Source organism: Pongo abelii, chromosome X (genome assembly GCF_028885655.2).
Source record: "Pongo abelii isolate AG06213 chromosome X, NHGRI_mPonAbe1-v2.0_pri, whole genome shotgun sequence".
In the NCBI taxonomy this organism is placed as follows: domain Eukaryota; kingdom Metazoa; phylum Chordata; class Mammalia; order Primates; family Hominidae; genus Pongo; species Pongo abelii.
This window is the reverse complement of record NC_072008.2, coordinates 155,346,460-155,353,580: the sequence shown is the minus strand read 5'-3', so window position 1 is coordinate 155,353,580 and position 7,121 is coordinate 155,346,460.

Below are 7,121 nucleotides of genomic sequence, written 5' to 3'. Positions count from 1 at the left end.
AGTTTGAGGAAATTTGGGGGCTGATCAAGGAAAAGGATATCACTGCGAGGTGTCAGTAGCACACAATGAACTTTATTTGGATGACACTGACAGGTTTGCATGTGGAGGGGTGAGGGAAAGTCCTTCACAGAATCAGTCCTTCCAGATGCTAGGGTCCAGAGGCCATCACTAGGAAGGGGAGGAGAGCTAGGGACTTGGTAGTGGGGAGAGAGAGGGGAAAGAGTGGGCTTCTATATCTAGCTGATATCACTCAGCAACTCAATGGGGAGTCTCTGGGTCGGACAGCTCTGAAGGGCAGCCATGATCTTTATCTGGGTTATCTGATCTATGCCTAAGAGATGTTGGGCACAGTTTCATGAGGTATGCAAAACAAGCAGGCTCTAAACTGCTAAAAATCTGCTTATTCTGGCTATATTTAAAACAATTTGATGTGTAAAATTTTGATTTTGTCCCCAGGGCTTTTGAGCTAAACATTCCTTGCCTGCTATGAAAATGTAAACAACATAGGGGAAGATTGTAGGGAGGACTTTTAAAATGAAGCTCTATGAGAGAAGGTTCCTTCTGGATCCTTTCTGGTCATTCACTGCTGTGTCCTCAGAGTTGAGAATTGTGGGAGAAACTCAGATCCACAACATAATCCTCTGCCCAGGTCCAGCCATGCTGAAGAGAATTGTTTCCAGAGAGGTACATTCTTCCTCATGAGTTTCCCCTTACATCTATGGCCTGCTGCAGGGCTTATCTTATTTTGGAAATGAGAATATGTTCAAGTGCATCGTGGTTTGAGCTAACTGGAAAATTCCTGGAGAGTTATAAAAGCATGAAAGGAAATTCCTTCCCTGGAGAAGAATACTCAGAGCTTGAATTCCTGTGGGATGTTTTTTCTAGAGCACTAGAAGCACCATTATCTCCTGTTCCCGCAGAAAGGTGGGTGGGATAAATAGGTAACTGGGCCTTTTCTCTGATAAGCCTAGACCTGTGGTTCTTCATCCTGGTTTCACATAAGAACCAAAAAGGGAGCCTTAAAAGATACGGATATCAGAGACCTCTGACACACACCTATGGAATCAGTCTCTGAGGTGGAAGCCTGACATTTGCATTTTTAAAAGTCCCCTGGTATTTCTTCAAGGTGGAGAGTCCCAGAGCTAGAAAGACAGGGATTGAAAGTCATTTCCTGCCTCTCACTGAACTCCTGAACTCACACACTAGTTTGTGTAACTGTCAATCCCAGGAGACTTCCAGCTCATGACCTGCATAATTGCAAAGGGCTTTGATAACATGAGTCAATTTCAAATGCCTATACCTGAAACGTATTGGCCAAATTTCCCTTAACAAATTGTATAGATTCTCTTTCATATCACAGCTAACGTTTTTACAATTTTATTCCCTTTTCTTAAAAAGGGGGATGAAACAAAATCTCCCACCTAAGCTAAAATGTGTTTCCTGGAGAAACACACAAAACTAAACATATTCTTTCCCCAAAGCATGAGCCTCAGTGTATTCCTAGCCCTCTGTGTGATACACTGTGCCACTTATGGCATATCCCCTGCTAGACAGGCAACCTTGAAGTTGCCTCACTACTCTTACACCCTCAGAGGATTAAGTCTCTTGGCCTTGGTAATGACAGTGTGTCAGAAGAAATTATTTGGAAAACCTCAGGGTTTCCAAGAGAGAATGTAGGATGAAAAACACCAGTCTAGATAACATCTTGCTCATCTCTGGGTAGCAGGGAGAAGGTGGATATGACCAACTTCATTTTGCGAGGAAGAAAGTGGGGCTTTCTTCCTCTTACATGTCTCACTTAATTCAGGCAGTGAGAACCTCATTTAAAATCCTGCCAAAAGCCCAGGGGACTCACTCCTCTGAGATGTTCTACTTCCCTTCTGAACCAGTGTCTGCACCTCAGAGGCAAGGAGTAGGAGTTAGGGTGGGGCTGGGCCTGTCTTAAAGTGAACTGACTTTAAAACTCTACCAATCGGCCGGGCACAGTGGTCACGCCCGTAATCCCAGCACTTTGGGAGGCCAAGATGAATGGATCACTTGAGCGCAGGAGTTAGAGACCAGCCTGGGCAACATGGTGAAATCCTATCTTTACTAAAAATACAAAAATTATCTGGACATGATGCCTTGCACCTATAGTCCCAGCTACTCTGGAGGCTGAGGTGGGAGTGTTATTGGAAAGGTATCCTGATCCAGACTCCAAGAGAGGGTTCTTGGATATCATGCAAGAAAGAATTCAGGCAAATCCATAGAATAAAGTGAAAGCAAATGTATTAAGAAAGTAAAGGAATAAAAGAATGGCTACTCCATAGGCAGAGCAGTAGCATGAGCTGCTGGATGGCCATTTTTATGGTTATTTCTTGATTATATGCTAAACAAGGGGTAGATTATTCATGAGTTTTCTGGAAAAGGGGTGGGCACTTCCTGGAACTGAGGGTTCTTCCCCTTTTAAGACCATATAGGGTAACTTCCAGAGGTTGCCATTGCATTTGTAAACTATCATGGCGCTGATGGGAAAGTCTTTTAGCATGCTAATATGGGAAAGTCTTTTAGCATGCTAATATATTATAATTAGTGTATAATGAGAAGTCAGGACCACCAGAGGTCACTTCCGTTGCCATCTTGGTTTTGCAGGATTTGGCCAGCTTCTTTACTGCAAACTCTTTTATCAGAAAGGTCTTTGTGATCTGTATCTTTTGCCAAACTGCTATCTCATCCTGCGACTAAGAATGCCTTAACCTCCTGGGAATGCAACCCAGTAGGTCTCAGCCTTATTTCACCTAGCCCCTATTCAAGATAGGTGCTCTGGTTCAAACACCTCTGACAGGAAGATCACTTGATCCCGGGAGGCGAAGGTTGCAGTGAGCTGTTATTGTGCCACTGCACTCCAGCCTGGGCAACAGAATGAGACCTTGTCTCAAATAAATAAATAAATAAACAAACAAACAAACAAACAAACAAACAGCTCTGCCAATCCAACGCCTGATCTTTATCTCAAGGTGGTGCCATCTCTTCTTCTATTTGTTACTTCCAAGACTAAGGGGCCCCACCTCACCAAACTTTTTCTGAGTTGTTGACTCCTCCTGTGCCCTGGTCTGTCTTCATAGGAAAAGGTGTTTCTGGAAGATTGGCCCAATGCCTTTCCTTTAGAGAACGCTGGAAAGACTGAGCAGAAATTACTTCCTGAGGGCCGTGGTCCTTCTTTACTTTTGTTTCTAAAATGAAAATAACATATTTTATAGAATCAGTAGCATTATTAATAATAACAACAAGTAGTAGAGGATAGTGGTTAAGATTAAAGCCTTTGGGGCCACATTGGGGTCACACACCTGGCTGTGTGACTTCAGGAAAGTTGCTTTCCTGAAGACCTCTTTGTGTCTCCATGTTGTCATCTATACAACAGAGATATACTAGTACCAATCTCATAGGGCTTTTAAAAGAATTACATGCATTAATATATAAGAAAGTGCTAAAACAGTGCCTGGCCAGTAGTGCCTTACTGGTTGTAAATGTCACAAAAACTAATCAATTAGCATAATGCCAGCACTCTTAATTTTTTAAAATGTCATTCTGTATATTTCCTCTAAGTTCTTCTCTGCATGTGTGTATACTTTTACCCAGGCATGGTCATCATTTATGGTATCTGTTTGCTTTGAGAGAAGCAGAAAACAACTTGGTTGCTTGAGAACACATTTATAATCCATTTAGCTCTATTTACTCAGCTCAAATATTTCCCCATCATCTCCCAATAAAAATGTTCATATTTACAGATATTGTGGCCTTTCCATTTTGGAAAGGATTTGGAATTCACAGTGGCGATATTACAACTATCAGTTTCAATCACATTTAGCTATATTCGTGCTTACACTTGGACTATGATTATGATTATGGTTATGCAGAGTCAAAATATCTGGTCAAGCCAAGTGTAGTTCATTTGTTCACAGGAAATCTAGCCAAGCTGTTAATGTTGCGTTTACTGACAGGTGTTTTGGGCCATGTAGTCTTAGCACTGCAATTCCTCATTTTACATGGCCAGAGAATACATTTCATGTAAATGAAATTTCTAGATACCTGAAACTTACCCTTTAACTGTCCAGAAAATCTTTTTGAAGGAAACAGTTCTAAAATATATGGCACGAGTTTTTGTGTTAGTTAAGAGTATACTTAACCTTTTCCTGATGACTTTCAGACATTATTGTGACCCGAAATTATTGTTTGCGCTGTCCTCCCAGGGCTACTGGCTGCATACCCCTGCAGTAAATGGCCATTGCCAGCTGTGTTTTTAAGTTTTCAGTCTAGTTTTATAATTCTCTCTCTTTTGTCAGCATCTACTAGTTATAACTTTATACTTTGCAAGCTTTTTGTGCTGTGTACTAGGAATCCAGATAACTAAATATTTCACAATTTTCTCTTAAATGGGCTTTGAATGATGGCCCAAGGGTCTCTCTTATAAAATGAATTGGCTTTGTGAGAGTTATTTTCTTTATGGCCGTCAGTTTTATGGCTGTTGATGTAAGCGGGGGCACCGGCTATGTATTATAATGTGGAAGAGTTGATAACAAGGTACTATGGCTTGGAAAGTCTCTAAGCAGAATGATCTACATGTCTAAAATGAGATTTTCATAAAAATTTTATTTTGCATTTTTAAATAATTCAATGCATTGGCAGTATAGTTAATGCCTCTATGAGAGAAACCAACGCACCAGCTCAGCCAATATCATTTTTACAGAGACATCTTGTTGGAAAACAACAAAACCACATTAAAATGTTTGTACACAGAGTTACTGTACTGAGAACAAAGCACCAACAAAACGCTTGTGCGCCACACATTTGAAATGCAAAGCCACACAGGCAGATATAGTTTTATACACATAAAGCACATGAAACCAGCTTTTAAAAACCAGATAACATTTCATTAATTGATTGATGTTAGAACAGTTTACCCTGGTCTGTACAGGAAATTGGAACTTACTGAAATTCTGACAAGACGAGCATGCTTGTTAATAACAGTGACAGTTGGTGGATCTGCAATGAGCATGAATGTTGGAAATCTGCACCCAAGAAAAGGTGGTTCAGAAGACTAATTGGATTCTCATAAAGCCAAGGGGGCACTTTCTGAATGATCATCACAATTTAATAGCCACCTGGGGTGCCCTTGGGGAAAGGGTCTTCCTTTGGGAACAGGACGTCAGGAAGTTTTCTTCTTAGGAGCCAGGCAGTCTGTTCCTGATGGTTCTGCTCCTCTACTTACTTGGGAGGGAGCATAGGCCAGGCACGGGCCCCAGGGTTTTAGACTGCAGCTTGGAGCAAGTCAGCTTCAACACTGAGGGCTCAACTCAGCTCATGTTCTCCAGCTGAGGTGGCCTCCATCTTCCCTCTCATGCATCTTGACCTACTACAATTTCCTCTTGGAAACTCAATTGGATTTTAACAGAGCCTTTTTCATCACAAAGTCCGGTGGAATCCATTTAATTGAACAATGATATCATGACCAAAGCTTCCAAGAGGAAAGGAATTTTCATTTCAAATCACTGCCTTCATATAGTAATGTAACCAGGGCCTCCTGGAACTGTAAAATAATGTTTTTCAAGAAGGGAAAGCTAAAATCCCATGAAGGACAGCAAGCTAGACATGTTGCACATGCAGGGACACACACACACACACACACACACACACACACACACACTGACGATGTGTACTCTTTGTGCAGTTATGGCTTGCCACAATGGTCCAGCGACATGGTGTTGGTAAGCATCCCCACACACAAAGCATATGATGACAATTAAATTCCCATTTGTATCCCAGTTACTCAATAAATATTTTCTATGACACTTAAATATACAAAATTTCTGTTTAAAATATGCATGAAAATGTCTTTTTTTTTCCAGGAAGAAGAGAAAGGTTATAGAGTCACATCTTCATTTACAACATGTTGGGATTATCTTTCTGATTCTTATATACAGGCTAATGGGAATGTTAGGAAATACTTCATATGAGTACACGAGACGTGAATGTGCCTGTTAGATACAAAGCAAACACACACACTATAGACCAGGCAGAAGACACCCCTGACAACTCTCAGGGGTATTTTGCAAGTCTCAGTCAATTTACTTACTGGAAAAATAGGTGGAGTCATTTGTTAAACTGCATTAGGTCTCAGAGGATATTATCAAAGTGCCCTTTTGTAAAAACTACCTCTATCCTTTTCATTTATCACTGTAGGGTGTGAAAGGGCCCAATGAACATGGAGCATTCTTTGAAAACCCATCGATGTTTGCCCAGATTTCATTCCTAGCATATAGCCTGGTCTAATGCAGATTTATCAAAGACTCCAGATTTCAATATTTTAATTAGGGGTGATGGATAGAGGGAAGGAGGAAAGAATAGAGGAGAGAGAGAGAGAGACCATTGCAATCAAAATATTTCTTCAGTCAATGATAACAAAACCCATCGAAAATAATGGAAAAGGAAAAGGAGAAATAAAAAAAAAAGATGAACCTAAAAAGTCTTGACTGAAGTACTATGGGAAATTTTTTGAAGAGGTTTTTTTCGTATTTATAATGGTTACAGAAACATCTGAAGATGTTTGTAATTGCCAGGCCTCCAACTAAAGTTCATTGAAAAATCCTGATCTAACACTGTCTCATCTGCCTGCAACCACTCCACTTGCTCCAAAATTATGTATCAAAGGTCAAAACACTGCTCCACAAAGTTATACAATTGGACAAATGAATTCAACAGACTAATATTTATACTGCCATGTAATAATGCAGTTATATTATCACGATTTCATAATACAGCATGCCTTTCCAGGGGGCATGTTTTAAATCAGGACACATCTATTTTTATTAATCTGTTATGTTTTAAAAGCATGAACAAGTACAATTCAGAAGCTCACATTTAATTTAACTATTTGTTTGGAAAGAGAAAGAACACTAGCAGGAAAGCAAAAGCCAGAGCCAGAGAGAGAGAGACAAGTAACAACAACCATCACAGCCACAGATACAACCACTACCACCACCAGAAAAGAAAAGAAACCAATCTCTTCTTTGCAGGATCCAAAGAATATGTCATTCATCTAACCAAGTGGGCAAAGGGGGAGAATTTTAGGTATCTTCTGATCC